The 15,692-nt window shown below is 41.4% G+C and overlaps 1 protein-coding gene across 1 annotated transcript in view; it reads left to right on the top strand.

The window, feature by feature from the left end:
* Positions 1-15,692, top strand: part of marchf7 (membrane-associated ring finger (C3HC4) 7) — a 54,865-nt gene that overhangs the window by 3,226 nt on the left and 35,947 nt on the right. The gene's annotated exons all lie outside the window — the stretch shown is intronic.

Genomic DNA, 15,692 nt, shown 5'->3' with positions numbered 1-15,692 from the left:
TGTTAACTTAGCAGCAGCAGTGTGCATTGCAATACATAATATAGTAGAAGGAAAGAAATAATAAATCAATTACATGTATATTGAATAGATTAAAAATTGTACAAAAACAATATTTTTTAAAAAGCGAGGTAGTGTTCACAGGTTCAATATAAACTAGACTAGAATATAAAAGCTAAATGCTTATAAAGTGCTGAGGCTTTATAAGGCACTGGTGAGGCCTCACTCAAAGTATTGTGAGCAGTTTTTCTTTATAAAGGATGTGCTGACATCGGAGAGGATTTGGAGGAGGTTCACAAGAATGATTCTAGGAATCAAAGGCTTGTTGTATGAGGAGCAATGATGGCCTCAGCCTGTACTCACTGAAATTTAGAAGAAATGGGGCAGGGGGTGGTGGGGTTCTCAGTGAAACCTATTGGATGTTATAAAGCCTAGATGGTGGATGTGGAGAGGATGTTTCCTATGGTGGGGGGAGTCTAGGACTAAAGGGACATCCTTTAAAACGGAGATGAGGAATTTCTTTAGTCAGATAGTGAATCTCTGGAATTCGTTACCATAGGTGGCTGTGGAGGTCAGATCATTGGGTGTATTTCAGGCAGAGGTTGATAGTTCTTTTGGGTAGAAGGGAGGATACGGGTTGAGAGGGAATAGGATCAGACATGATGAAATGGCACAGCAGACTTGAAGGACTGAATAATCTGACTTGGAAATATATTACTGTTCCTTCATTGTCGCTGGGTCAAATTCATGTAATTCCTTCCCTAACAGTACTGTGGGTGTACCTACACCTCAGACTGCAGCGGTTCAAGAAGGCAGCTTATCACCACCTTCTCAAGGGCAGCTAAGGATGGGTAACTAGGGATGCTGACTTGGCTGGCGATGCCCACATCCTGTAAATGAATAAATTAAAAAAAACACACAAAAAAGCCTAATTCTGCTCCTATGTCTTACAGCCCAAGGGCCCATATTGACCTTCAATTACCTACTTCAACCAATCTTTTGCTAATCCCATTTTGTCCTTCCAACATATCCATTAACTTCTTTTCCAAGTAACTGAAAATCAGAACAGAAATGCAGGTGTTGGAAATCTGAAATAAAAACAAAATGCTAGAAATTATCAGCAGTTCAGGCAACACTGGTAGAAAGGAAATCAGGTTAATATTTGTGGCTTAAAGGCCTGACCTACTGAGTAATCGTTTTCATTTTAAGATACCTTGCATACCAGGGACAGTTTAGAGTGGCCAAATGTCCTACAAAGCTACATGTCTTTAGGATGTAGGAAAGAAACTGGAGAAAAGTCCTTGTGATCACAAGAACAAGCAGACTGCATATAGATGACACCTCGAGTCATGATTACTCTAAAAGGCATCGACTGTTAACCAAGACCCTGTGCTGCCAGATGGTGATGATTATTCTGGCTATGGTGCAATCATGCCACATGTTAGACTAGGCTTGAAAGTTGTTTGGGTACTGCTACCATGCTCTGATTCATTTGTTGAGGAGTTGCAGATGGTATTTATCACTGCCATTGAAATTAGCCCTGAAGTCTGCCTCTGACTTCATTGGTGCAGTGTTATTAATCAAGTGGCTGAAGTTGGTTGGACTTGGGATGTAGACCTGAAGAAATGCTGCTCTGATGTAAGTATTCAAATCCCAAACTTCTGATAATCTAAGCAGTCTTGCTTTGTACATACAAGTTAAGGCTGCAGCCATTGGATCACTTTTCTCTCAATGCATATTGACTTCAGGTTTGTCAGGACTTTGAAATTCTATCATGGTCTCTCTCTCTCTCTCTCGCTCTCTCTCTCTCGCGCTCTCTCTCTCTCGCTCTCTCTCTCTCGCTCTCTCTCTCTCGCTCTCTCTCTCTCGCTCTCTCTCTCTCTCTCTCTCTCTCGCTCTCTCTCTCTCTCTCTCGCTCTCTCTCTCTCGCTCTCTCTCTCTCGCTCTCTCTCTCTCGCTCTCTCTCTCTCGCTCTCTCTCTCTCGCTCTCGCTCTCTCACCATACATGTTTAGTTGAGGTCTGTTATGAAGTATGAAGCTAAAGTGTCCTCTTGAAAATTCAACTAGGCACTGATAGGAACATTATTGATCAGAATGTTCTGCTTGTAGTTATAAAGAGCAAGGGAGCTATCTTTGGCTTCTATGATATTATTAAAATAGCATCACTAAAACATCATCTGGCTGATATTGCTGTTTTAGTAGCAGGGTTATATTTAATTTGGCAGCAGCGCTATAAGAATATTACCATATAAATACATTTGAAAATAGGAGTAGTTATTGGTCCGTCAGCTGCTAAAGACTGTCTTGCCTAGCAGTGCTAATCGTGGCTAATTTTAGACACTTGTCACCTTTGAGAAGTTCCTGTACACTTCAGTTTTAATGGGTGACGTAGCATTACAGATGAATGTTCAGACCTGACTGGAGTTTGAGCTTGCTCACTGTAGCTGCATGGGTTTTCTTCCATGTCCCAAACATCTGTTGGTTTATTGGTTAACTCGCCATTGTAAATTGTACATTGTGCAGCTCATTGGTGGAACTGTAAAGAATAATAAATGAAGAGCTGGTTGGTGTGAATTTGATGGCCTGAGAGGCCTGTTTCTCTGTTGGATTTCTGGGAATCTCAATAATAGTCCTAATCTCATGATCATCACCCCTAATTTGAGTTTCTCTGGTTACCATAGAACATTACAGCACAGAAACAGGCCTTTTGGCCCTTCTTAGCTGTGCTGAACTATTTTTCTGCCTAGTCCCACTGACCTATAACTGGATATTTAAATCCATCCGCCAGAAAAAGAGGGATCTCCCAGTGGCCATCCATTCATTTTAATTCCACTTCCCATTCCCATTCCGACATGGCAGTCCATGGCCACCAGTACTATCACGATGAGGCCACACTGTGGCTGGAGGAGTAGCACCTTATATTCTGTCTGGGTAGCCTCCAATCCTATGGCTTAAACATCGATTTCCTGAACTTCTAGTAATGCACCCCCCCCCACCTTCACCATTCCCCATTCCCTTTTAACCCCCCCCCCCCACCTTATCTCCTTACCTGTCCATCAACTTTGTCTGGTGCTCCTCACTCTTTCTTTCTTCAATGACCTTGCGTCCTCTCCTATCAGATTCCCCCTTCTCCAGTCCTGCATCTCTTTCACTAATCAACTTCCCAGCTCTTTACTTCACCCCTGTATCTCCTTCTCTCCCCCCCCCCAATTTTCACCTTTTCACCTATTGTTTCTTCCTTTCCTCACACCTCCTAACTCTTGATTCCTCATCTTTTTTTCTGAAGTCCTGATGAAGGGTCTCGGCCAGAAATGTCGACTATACTCTTTTCCATAGATGCTGTTTGGCCTGCTGAGTTCCTCCAGCACTTAGTGTACCTAGCTGTTCTGCCTTCCCACACCCTTCTCCAGGATCTTGTGTGTTTGTTTGAATAAGATCATCCCTCATTCTTCAAAGCTCTAAAGAATATGGGCCTAATTTCTTCAGTAGCTTATGATGAGACTACCTTCACTTTCCAGAAATTAGTCTAGTGAGCCTCGTAATTGCAGAGAGATGTGAACACAGACTGGTCCATTGGAAAACCAACTTCCCCTCCCTTGATTCTGTCCACTCTTCCACTGCCTCGGGAAAGCCAACATGATCAAGAACCTCTCCTGGCCCCTTTCATTGTCTCTTCCCTCTCCACTCAGTCACTAGATATAAAAGCATGAGAACATATACCACCAGTTTAAGGACAGTTAAATCCTTTTGTTATAAGACTCTTAAACATTCCTCTTTTATCATAAAGATGAACTCTTGATCTTTCAATCCACCTCAGAGTGGCCCTTGCATGTTAGGATCTGTCTGAATGGCATGCAGACAATGGCTTTTTTTGCTGTACACGATTACCAATTCTGGACTATCTCCAGTCTTAGTATATTCTCAAATAAGAGTACCAAAACTATGTGCAGTAATCCATGTGTAGTCTTGCCAGCTTCCTTTATAATTGTAACATTACTTTCCTATGACTAAACTATGATCTGCGTGCAATTGAGATCAATGTGCCATTTGTCTTCCTAACCACTTTCTGTGTTTGCTTACTAATTTTTCTGCACAAGAGTAGCTAGATTTATCTTTCTTCAGTTATCTATAATGCTTTTTTCATTTAGTTAAATCTGACTTTGGATACCTCTAAGTAAGTGTATAACCTCGTGCTTTCTACCACTAAACTTCATTTGCCGAGTATTTTGCCCACTCACTCAACTTGTTGATATCAAGTTGAAAGATCCTAATATCATTATTGTAGTGTAACCTCACACCTTTTATTTTGGTGTCACAGGTTACTAACATGAGGGATAAGGACCGATCCTTGATTTACACCATTGGTTGTTTTTTTCCAGACTTAATGACATGTTTATTCTATCCCTCGTATGTATTGCATAGGTGACCAGTCCATAATAGTTCCCCTAATAGCTTGTGTACCAGCTTTTGAGTGACTCCTTAAAAAAAAATCACCTGAAAATCCAGTTACGTTACAGCTACAGGTTCCTCTCGATCATCTCAGCTTCTCTGTCTTCAAAGAACGAGCAAATTTGTCAAACGATCTATTTTTCAAATATTCTCATTTGCTTGGTTTAATTACATGAGCTTCTTTATGCGACTTCCTGTTTCTTTCTCCATTTAATTTAGCTTTAAACTACTTTTCAATGCCTGACTGTAATGAGTGGTACTTTTATACATCAAATCTGTTACAATAATATCAGGAAAAGATCCTACCTCGTTCAATGGTTGCCTTTTAAGGTCCAGTTACCTGAGTAGTAAAATTAGGGGCAGCATCTTGCGGGACTCCAGGGGTATTCATTTTGGACAAGGAAGAAAAGCCTCTCAAAAAGATGAGCAAATGAGCAGGAATTCTTTCTTGGGTGATTGCGAACTCATGATTTTTTCAATTGAGGTTGGAGTATGAGTCACTGGAGAACCTCGGGTACTGCAGGACAACACCATCAGTAAATTGCTCATTGGCAGAGGAGCTGACTTGGCATGGACTGTGTTGCTGTCTGCTACAGAAAAGCGTCTGTGCATGAAGGCGGTGTGTGATTTGTCTTGGACGTTTCTCTTGCGATCGCAAGACCCTTTTGGACATTGTTAATGTAAAATAGTGCAAGTCTGGTTCACTGATTTGTTGGAGAGACTGATGGCGGGGGAGCTGCACAGCTTCCATTGTAGTGAAGAATAGGCCTCGTGCTATTGGCTTCCCTATTGTAAGCATCCAGAAGGGGAGATGCTGGAGGTGGTGTGGAGCAATATTCATGCTGAATTGGGGGCTGGCCCTTCCTTTTGGTATTGGCTTCCAGTATTCGCTCAAGGGAAGGCAGGCTGGATTGTGTACATACTCATCTACAGAATGCTGAGAATTGCTTGTTCTTGACAACAATACCCATACACCATCAATCTACTGGACTTGTCACTCAGGGACTTGACCTATATTTTTTTTGGGTTTGTATCCTTACTGCTATCTCATGTACTGTATTAGCCTTGTGCACTGTATTTTGCTTTGCATTTTGGACTCAGAAGAATGCTGTTTCATTTAGCTGTATTCATGGGCATCCGTGTATGGTTGAATGATAATTAAGCTTGAACTTGAGCTGATCCACCCCAGATTTTGCAGTCAGAAGTATAAAGATGCAAGTCTGTCTCGTGACCTTAAGGTGGAGGTTATTCTAGGGGGAATGAGCATTTTCAAGGCCAGGGCCATCAAAAGCAGATTTTGCTAATTGAGTTGATTTGTCATTTGCAGGTGTGTCACGTTAAGTAAAGTGGCCAAAAAAGTTTTCGAAGTCATTGAATTATTTTAGAGCAGAGGGTTTATCTGGATGGGTTCATGAGGTAAATGAGTTCAAAGAGGAAAAGGAGATTTAAAGAACAAACTAATCTAATATTTTTCCAGGATAGCTAAATGGTGGAGAACATAAACATAGGAAGAAAGAGGAGGTTTAAAGGTATGGAAGGCTGTTAAACTCCAAAAGAGATTTGAAATCCAAAGGATGCTGGGTTCCTTTGATGTGCAGAAGTGTGATTTAAATGGGTGAAAAGGCGGGGAGTCAGGACTGGAAATTGAGGGTTGGGCTGATTCTGCGTGTTGTTCTGCAACGTTTACTCCACTTTTCATTGCACTGAGGCTGTGAATTGCTCTGGGCTTAATGTCTGCAGGCTCTGTGAAGTTTACTCCACTATGTGCTGAACTAAGGCTGTAGTTTGCTCCAAGCTTCATGTCTGAGGATTCACTTGTGTTCTAAATGCTATTTGCTTACTTCTATTTTGTTTTCATGATTTTTCTCTCTGCACTTTGGGTGTTGGTTGGTCTTTTATTTATGGGTTCTTTTGGGTTTCTTGTTTTGTGGCTACCTGTAAGGATTTGAATCGCAAGTTTGTATAATGTGTACATTGATAATAAATATACTTTGAAATTTGGTAAATTTTTAAAAAGCATTAGGCTGAGATATAGCAATTGTAGATTATGAATCATCCACTAAGTTTTTTAGAGTATCTGGCTGTTCAGCCCACTGAGTCTGTAACAACCATCAAGTGTTGGTTTACAATAACTTTATGTTAAACCAATTTTTATCCTGCATTCCTGTCAGTGTTCCATATTCTTGCCCACACATTGTGGGATTTGTAATGGCCAATAAACCTACCAACCTGCATACATTGGGGATGTGGGAGGAAACCAGTGCACCTGATGTCGGTCACAAGGAGAGCATATAAACTCTACACAGGCGGCACTCAAGTCAGGATTAAGAATGTGTTTCTGGTGTCATTGAGTATTGTAGCATTAAAAACAGGCCCTTTGGCCCAACTTGTCTTTGCCAACTTGTCTCATTTGCTTGTGTGTAGCCCATATACAGTGGCATGCAAAAGTTTGGGCACTCCCTGGTCAAAATTTCTGTTACTGTGAATAGCTAAGCGAGTAAAAGATGACCTGATTTCCAGAAGGCATAAAGTTAAAGATGACACATTTCTTTAATATTTTAAGCAAGATTACTTTTTATTTCCATCTGTTACAGTTTAAAAATAAAAAAGAAAAAGGGCCTGAAGCAAAAAATTGGGCACCCTGCATGGTCAGTACTTAGTAACACCTCCTTTGGCAAGTATCACAGGTTGTAAACGCTTTCTGTAGCCAGCTTCTTGTTTGGGAGATTTTTCACCAATTCTTCCTTGCAAAAGGCTTCTAGTTCTGTGAGATTCTTGGGCCATCTTGCATACACTGCTCTTTTGAGGTCTATCCAGAGATTTTCGATTATGTTTAGGTCGGGGGACTGTGAGGGCCATGACAAAACCTTCAGCTTGCGCCTTTTGAGGTAGTCCATTGTGGATTTTGAGTTGTGTTTAGGATTGTTATCCCATTGTAGAAGCCATCCTCTTTTCATCTTCAGCTTTTTTACAGATGGTAAAAATTCCAGAATTTGCTGGTATTTGAATTAATTCTTCCCTCTACCAGTGAAATGTTCCCCATGCCACTGGCTCCAACACAAGCCCAAAGGATGATCGATCCACCCCCATGCTTAACAGTTGGAGAGGTGTTCTTTTCATGAAATTCTGCACCCTTTTTCTCCAAACATACCTTTGCTCATTGCAGCCAAAAAGTTATATTTTAGCTTCATCAGTCTACAGGACTTGTTTCCAAAATGCATCAGGCTTGTTTAGATGTTCCTTTGCAAACTTCTGATGCTGAATTTTGTGGTGAGGGCGCAGGAAAGGTTTTCTTCTAATGACTCTTCCATGAAGGTCATATTTGTGCAGGTGTTGCTGCACAGTAAAACAGTGCAGCACCGCTCCACAGTCTGCTAAATCTTCCTGAAGCTTTCCCTTTGCAGTCAAATGGGGGTTTTGATTTGCCTTTGTAGCAATCCTACGAGCAGTTCTCTTGGTAAGTTTTCTTGGTCTTCCGGACCTCAACTTGATCTCCACCATTCCTGTTAACTGCCATTTCTGAATTACATCACAAACTGAGGAAAAAGCTACCTGAAAACACTTTGCTATCTTCTTATAGCCTTCTCCTGCTTTGTGGGCATCATTTATTTTAATTTTCAGAGTGTTAGGCAGCTGCTTAGAGGAGCCCATGGCTGCTGATTTTTGGGACAGGGTTTGAGAGTCAGCATATTTATAAAGCTTTGAAATTTGCATCACCTGGCCTTTCCTAACAATGACTGTGAACAAGCCATAGCCCTAACAAGGTAATTAAGTTCTGAGACCTTGGTAAAAGTTATCTGAGAGCTCAAATCTCTTGGGGTGCCCAAACTTTTGCATGGTGCTCCTTTCTTTTTTTCCACTCTAAAATTGTACAAAACAAAGATAATACACTAATCTTGCTTAATGTTGAAAAGAATGTTTCATCTTTAACTTTGTGACTTTTGGAGATCAGTTCATCTGCTACTCAACTATTCACTGTAACAGAAATTTTGACCAGGGGTGCCCAAACTTTTGCATGCCACTGTATCGCTAAACCTTGTTCCTGTTCAAGTGTCTTAAGTGTTATCATACCTACCTTAACCACTTCCTCTGGCAGTTTTTTCTATAAGTGCACCACCCTCTGTGTGACAAATTTGCCCCTTGAGTTCCTGTTAAATTATTCCTTTCTTGTCTTAAATCTATCCCCTCTAGTTTTTGTTTCCCTTTCCCTGGGATGAAGACTGTATGCATTCACTCTGTCCTTGTGATTTTGCAGCTTTAAGGTGCTGCCTTGTGTCTTGTTGAAAATAAAGTATATATTGAAGGGAGGTATGCAAGGAAGAGTATCACATACCAGTGGAGAAATTAGCAGGGATTTGCTTGTTATGATTTAAAAACTTTCCCTCTCTCTCCCCCTCTCTCTCCCCCTCTCTCTCCCCCTCATCTCTCCCCCCTCTCTCTCCCCCTCTCTCTCCCCCTCTCTCATCCCCCCTCTCTCTCCCCCTCTCTCCTCCCCCTCTCCCCTCTCTCCCCCCACTCTCCCCCTCTCTCTCCCCCACACTCTCCCCCCCACTCACCCCCACACTCTCCCCCTCATCCTCTCCCCCTCTCTCTCCCCCTCTCTCTCCCCCTCTCTCTCCCCCTCTCCTCCCCCCCTCTCACCCCCTCTCTCTCCCCCTCTCTCTCCCCCTCTCTCTCCCCCCTCTCTCCCCCTCTCTCTCCCCCTCTCTCATCACCCCTCACTCTCCCCCTCTCTCTCCCCCTCTCTCTCCCCCCTCTCTCTCCCCCTCTCTCTCCCCCTCTCTCTCCCCCTCTCTCTCCCCCTCTCTCTCCCCCTCTCTCTCCCCCTCTCTCTCCCCCTCTCCTCCCCCCTCTCTCTCCCCCTCTCTCTCCCCCTCTCTCTCCCCCTCTCTCTCCCCCTCTCTCTCCCCTCTCTCTCCCCTCTCTCTCCCCCTCTCTCTCCCCCTCTCTCTCCCCCTCTCTCTCCCCCCTCTCTCTCCCCCTCTCTCTCCCCTCTCTCTCCCCCTCTCTCTCCCCTCTCTCTCCCCCTCTCTCTCCCCCTCTCTCTCCCCCTCTCTCCCCCCTCTCTCCTCCCCCCTCTCCCCCCCCTCTCTCTTCTCCCCCCCCTCTCTCTTCTCCCCCCCCTCTCTTCTCCCCCCCTCTCTCTCTCCCCCCCCTCTCTCTTCTCCCCCCCTCTCTCTTCTCCCCCCCCTCTCTCTTCTCCCCCCCCCTCTCTCTTCTCCCCCCCCCCCCCTCTCTCTTCTCCCCCCCCTCTCTCTTCTCCCCCCCCTCTCTCTTCTCCCCCCCTCTCTCTTCTCCCCCCCCTCTCTCTTCTCCCCCCCCTCTCTCTTCTCCCCCCCCTCTCTCCTTCTCCCCCCCCTCTCTCTTCTCCCCCCCCTCTCTCTTCTCCCCCCCTCTCTCTTCTCCCCCCCCTCTCTCTTCTCCCCCCCTCTCTCTTCTCCCCCCCTCTCTCTTCTCCCCCCCTCTCTCTTCTCCCCCCCTCTCTCTTCTCCCCCCCTCTCTCTTCTCCCCCCCCTCTCTCTTCTCCCCCCCCTCTCTCTTCTCCCCCCCTCTCTCTTCTCCCCCCCCTCTCTCTTCTCCCCCCCCCTCTCTCTTCTCCCCCCCCCTCTCTCTTCTCCCCCCCCCTCTCTCTTCTCCCCCCCCCTCTCTCTTCTCCCCCCCCCTCTCTCTTCTCCCCCCCCCTCTCTCTTCTCCCCCCCCCTCTCTCTTCTCCCCCACTCCTATCATCCTTGGTTAAAAGAGTTTTGTAGATTAATCCTTTCCTGGTAGGTGAATGGCTTCAAGGTGGGTGTGGGGTAGAAATGGAAAAGGAGTAGTCAGTGGCCAGGAAAGCAAAGGCACAAGATGGTTGCAAGAAAAATAATGTAGACAGAATGATAAAGGGAATTGGAAGTTGGTTACTTAGATAAGGATGGTAGTTAGAATGTGCATTTTGTAAAAATGCTTATTTTAAAAAGAGAATTGTTGGATTGCTTAAAGTTAGAATGTGTTGAATGTAAATACAGAAAGGAGGTGACGTTAAGCCAAAGCCAAAAGCTGATAAGATGTAAAGCTGGTCTTGGTAAAGTTGAGAATCAACAGAGTATCTGTTTCATTAACTTTGCCAACAAGAAGATATCATTTTGTTTGGGATTCTGGCAAAAAGTCTCAGATCCAAAATGTTGACTGTTTTATTTGTGTGTGTTTTTTTAAAATTAAGTGAGGTAGTGTTCCAGGGTTCAATTCCCTATTCTGAAATTGAATGGCAGACGGGTAGAAGCTGTTCCTGAATCACCGTGTGTGTGCCTTCAGGCTTCCTGGTGGTCGCAATAAGAGGGCATGTGCTAGATGATGGATGCTACCTTCTGGAGGCATTGCTCCCTGATGTCCTGCATGCTACAAAGGCTAGTGCCTATGGTGAAGATGACTGAGTTCACAACTTTATGTAGCTTCTTGCAATTCTGTGCAGTAGCCCCCCCCCCCCCCCCCATACTAGATGGTGATGCAGCCAGTTGGAATGCTCTTCACAGTACATCTTCAATAAGTTGGGTCCAGGATAGATTCCCAGACCCAGGAACTTGAAATTGCTCACTCTTTCCACTTCTGTTCTCTCTAAGGATTGATGTTTGTTCCCTTGTTTTACCCTTTCTGAAGTTCACAATCAGTTACTTGGTCTTATTGACATTGGTGCAACATTGTAGTGACACCACTTGACTAGCTGATACATCTCAGTGATAAAGCTGTATCCATTTGCACTGGGGGGCTCTTAACTACTGATACATCTTACTGAAAGCTGTATCCATTTGCACTAGGGGCCTACTTCCAGGCAATAACATAAAATCTGAATTTAAGCTGCCCACTGATTACATTGCAAGTTCAATGCTTTTTTTAAATCACTGACAGAAAAGTTGCTATTGAATAATTGCTATTTGTCTCTTCTATTTTTAATTCAATGTTTTTTTGAAGTGTTTAAAATTTTAAGGGCATTTGTAGACATTTGCTTTGACAGTAGATAAACTGAGGGTGGAGACTTTGTTTAATGTTTCTGGTGTTGGAGTTTCAGTTGTGAAAAGTGTAATCTGCTGTGGCTTGGATTTGGTTGCATTTTAATGGAAAGCTCAGCTTGCTATAAATCAGTCCACCAGCCAGCAAGATCTGGTCAAATTTAAAACATCGGAGTATCATTTTCATTTTTCAATCTTTTTTATTGATTTTCAAATAAAGAATATACAAATCGAAAGAGGAGTTTAACAAGTAGATAATATAAAAGACATAAACAGCAATATTAAAGACAAAAAGCATATAATATCAAACTCAAATGGGTAATATATTATGCTGTTATATATACAATGGTCAGAGAGAAATTACAACTCCTCATAGCAATTGTAAAAAAAAGATTGGAAATTTTATTGATAGAGAAAGAAAAACCCCACTAACTGAACTAAAACAAAAAAGAGAGAAAGAAAAAGAAAGTTTGGGCAGTCCAAATGAGGATAAACTTAAAAAAGAGAGAGGAAAAAAAAACACATTCTTCCAGTCATCTCCGAACCTTCATGGACAAGGATATTCTCCAAAGAGAATAAAGAAAAATAAATAAAGATAAATTAAATCATGTGAAAATATTGAATAAAGGGTCACCAGACTTGTTCAAAATCAAAAGATGTATCAAATGTCTGGTTTCTAATTTTCTCCAAGCTTAAACATGACATGATGGAGGAGAGCCAATAGAAAACAGTGGGTGAGTTAGCAAAATGTAGCAAAATAGCTTTCCTAGCCAGTAAAGTTGAAAAAGCTATCACATGTTGGGCGGAGGCAGACACTTTGCTAGCTTCCTCTGGGAAAATCCCAAAAATTCCTGTAAGTGGATTAGGTTGAACATCCATATCTATAACTTTAGATAATATTCCAAACACATCCCTCCAAAAATTATTTAAACTTACACATGACCAAAACATATGGGTTAGAGTAGCCACTTCTGCATTACATCTATCACAAATAGGGCATATATTAGGAAAAATATGCGCCAATTTATCTTCGGACATATGGGCCCTATGTACTATCTTAAACTGAATTAAAATTGTGATGAGGATGTTAGGAGAATTCAGGGTGACTTGGATAGGCTGAGTGAGTGGGCAGATACTTGGCAGATGACGTTTAATGTGAATAAGTGTGAGGTTATCCACTTTGGGAGTCAGAACAGGAAGGCAGACTATTATCTGAACGGTGTAGAGTTAGGTAAGGGAGAAATACAAGGAGATCTAGGGATCCTTGTTCACCAGTCACTGAAGGTGAATGAGCAAGTGCAGCAGGCAGTGAAGAAGGCTAATGGAATGTTGGCCTTTATTACAAAGGGAATTGAGTACAAGAGCAAGGAAATCCTTTTGCATTTGTACAGGGCCCTGGTGAGACCACACCTGGAGTATTGTGTACAGTTTTGGTCTCCAGGGTTAAGGAAGGACATCTTGGCTGTAGAGGAAGTGCAGCGTAGATTCACAAGGTTAATTCCTGGGATGTCTGGACTGTCTTAAGCAGAGAGGTTAGAGAGACTGGGCTTGTACACGCTGGAATTAAGGAGATTGAGAGGGGATCTGATTGAAACATATAAGATTATTAAGGGATTGGACAAGATAGAGGCAGGAAATATGTTCCAGATGCTGGGAGAGTCCAGTACCAAAGGGCATGGTTTGAGAATAAGGGGTAGGTCATTTAGGACAGAGTTAAGGAAAAACTTCTTCTTCCAGAGAGTTGTGGGGGTCTGGAATGCACTGCCTCAGAAGGCAGTGGAGGCCAATTCTCTGGATGCTTTCAAGAAGGAGCTAGATGGGTATCTTATGGATAGGACAAGGCAGGAACCGGGTATTGAAAGTAGATGATCAGCCATGATCTCAGAATGGCGGTGCAGGCTCGAAGGGCCAAATGGTCTACTTCTGCACCTATTGTCTGTAAAATATGGCGTGCGCAGATAGATGAATTATTAACTAAATAATAAATTTTACTCCATTGGTTATCTGAGAGTAAATGTTGAAGTTCTACTTCCCAGGAGCATTGAACCCTATCATTAGGTGATGTGTGAGCATTCATTAACTGTTTATAAATTATAGCTATTAATCGTTTTTGAAAAGGTTTAAACTGAAAAATAACAAGCCAAATTTGAAGAGCAGATCAAGGGGTAATTTGGTAAAAAATCACGTAAGAAATTCCTAACCAGTAAATACCTGGAAAAAATGTGTATTGGAGATATCATATTTATCCATTAACTGTGAAAAAGACATTAAACAGTCTTGTAAAAACAAATCTAAAAGTTTTTATTCCCTTAATTTTCCATGTTAGAAAAGCCTTATCCAAAGTTGATGGTTTAAAAAAGAAATTAGAATAAATATTACTAGAAAGTAAAAAATCATTTAATTCAAAAAATCTATGAAATTGAAACCAAATTTTTAAAGTATGTTTAACAATAGGGTTAAGAGCTTGTTTAACTATTCTGGAGAGCGAAAAGGGAAGAGGAGCTCCTAATAAAGAAGCTAACGAAAACCCCACTACTGAATTTTCCTCCAGCTGTAACCATGAAGGGCGATCTTGATTGTCTGTATCATAAATCCAAAAAGTAATATAGCGAATATTAATTGCCCAATAATAAAATCTAAAGTTTGGTAAAGCCAGTCCTCCATCTTTTTTCGTTTTTTGCAATAAAAGTTTATTCACTCTAGAGCTTTTATTATTCCAAACATAAGACAAAATCAGAGAGTCTATTTTATCAAAAAATGTTTTTGGAACAAAAGAGGGAACTGCTTGAAATATACATAAAAATTTCGGTAGAATAATCATTTTTATAGCATTTATTCGACCTATCAATGACATCGACATAGGTGACCATTTGGAAAGCGCCTGTTGAGTATATTCAACTAAAGGGAAGAAATTATACCTATATAGGTCTTTAAAATTTATTGTAATTTTGATACCAAGGTAAGTAAAATGGTTTTTGGCAATTTAAAAGGTATTTGATCATAATAATCAAAATAATTATTAATAGGAAATAATTCACTTTTATGTAAATTAAGTTTATATCCAGAAAAAGTACCAAATTCCATAAATATAGATAACATAGAAGGAATAGATTTCTTAGGATTTGAAATGTAAACTAATAAATCATCCGCGTATAACGAAACTTTATGTAATTTATCCCCTCTCCTAATACCCTGCACAGAATTAGAATCCCTAAGAGCAATAGCAAGTGGTTCTAACGCCAAATTAAATAATAAAGGGCTAAGGGGACAGCCCTGATGGGTACCTCTAAATAATCTAAAGTAAGGAGACTTTTGGTTATTAGTGAGAACCGCAGCTACTGGGGCATAAGTCAATTTAATCCAGGAGATAAATCCTGGACCAAAATTGAACCTCTTCAAAACCTGAAATAGATAAGGCCACTCCACTCTATCAAAGGCTTTCTCTGCATCCAAAGATACAATACATTCAGATTCTTTGGTTGAGGGGGAATACATGATATTTAATAATCTTCGAATATTAAAATGTGAGTACCTATTTTTAATAAATCCTGTTTGATCATTTGAGATAACATTAGGCAAGTTACTCTCAAGCCTATTTGCTAGAATCTTAGAGAGGATTTTAAAATCTACATTCAGTAAAGAAATAGGTCTATAGGATACACATTCCAGTGGGTCTTCCCCTTTTTTTGGAATCAATGAAATTAGTGCTTCATAAAAAGTTTTAGGAAGGTTCCCAGAAGATGTAGAATCAGTGAAAGTTTGATGAAGATGTGGTATAAGCGTTTCGTGAAAGGTCTTAAAAAATTCTACCGTATAACCATCAGGTCCCGGAGCTTTACCTAATTGCATAGAGGATATAGCCTTGGCTATCTCTTGTTTAATAGGCGCATCTAACATATCAGCATCTTGAATCAAAATTTGAGGTATGTTTAACCTTTGCAAAAATCTATTCGTAGTGATATTACTATCAGAGAATTCAGATTTATAAAGATTAGAATAAAAGTCCATAAATATCTTCTTAATTTCATAAGGATCTAAAGTTTCTGTTCTATCTGGTCGGCGAATTTTTAAAATCTGTCTTCTGACCATCCCAGCCTTTAACTGACCTGCTAAAAGTTTGGCAGATTTTTCCCCATGTATATAAAATAAACCTTTTAGATTTAAAAATTTGCTGTTCAGTGGGAAAGATCAGAAGCAAATCATACTGTGATTGAAGTTCGACCCTTTATATAGGTCTTCAGTAGGTTTAACTGAATACGTTTT

Source organism: Hemitrygon akajei, chromosome 5 (genome assembly GCF_048418815.1).
Source record: "Hemitrygon akajei chromosome 5, sHemAka1.3, whole genome shotgun sequence".
Taxonomy (NCBI): Eukaryota; Metazoa; Chordata; class Chondrichthyes; order Myliobatiformes; family Dasyatidae; genus Hemitrygon; species Hemitrygon akajei.
The sequence above is the reverse complement of the archived record's forward strand: the minus strand, read 5'-3'. Positions and strand labels throughout refer to the sequence as shown.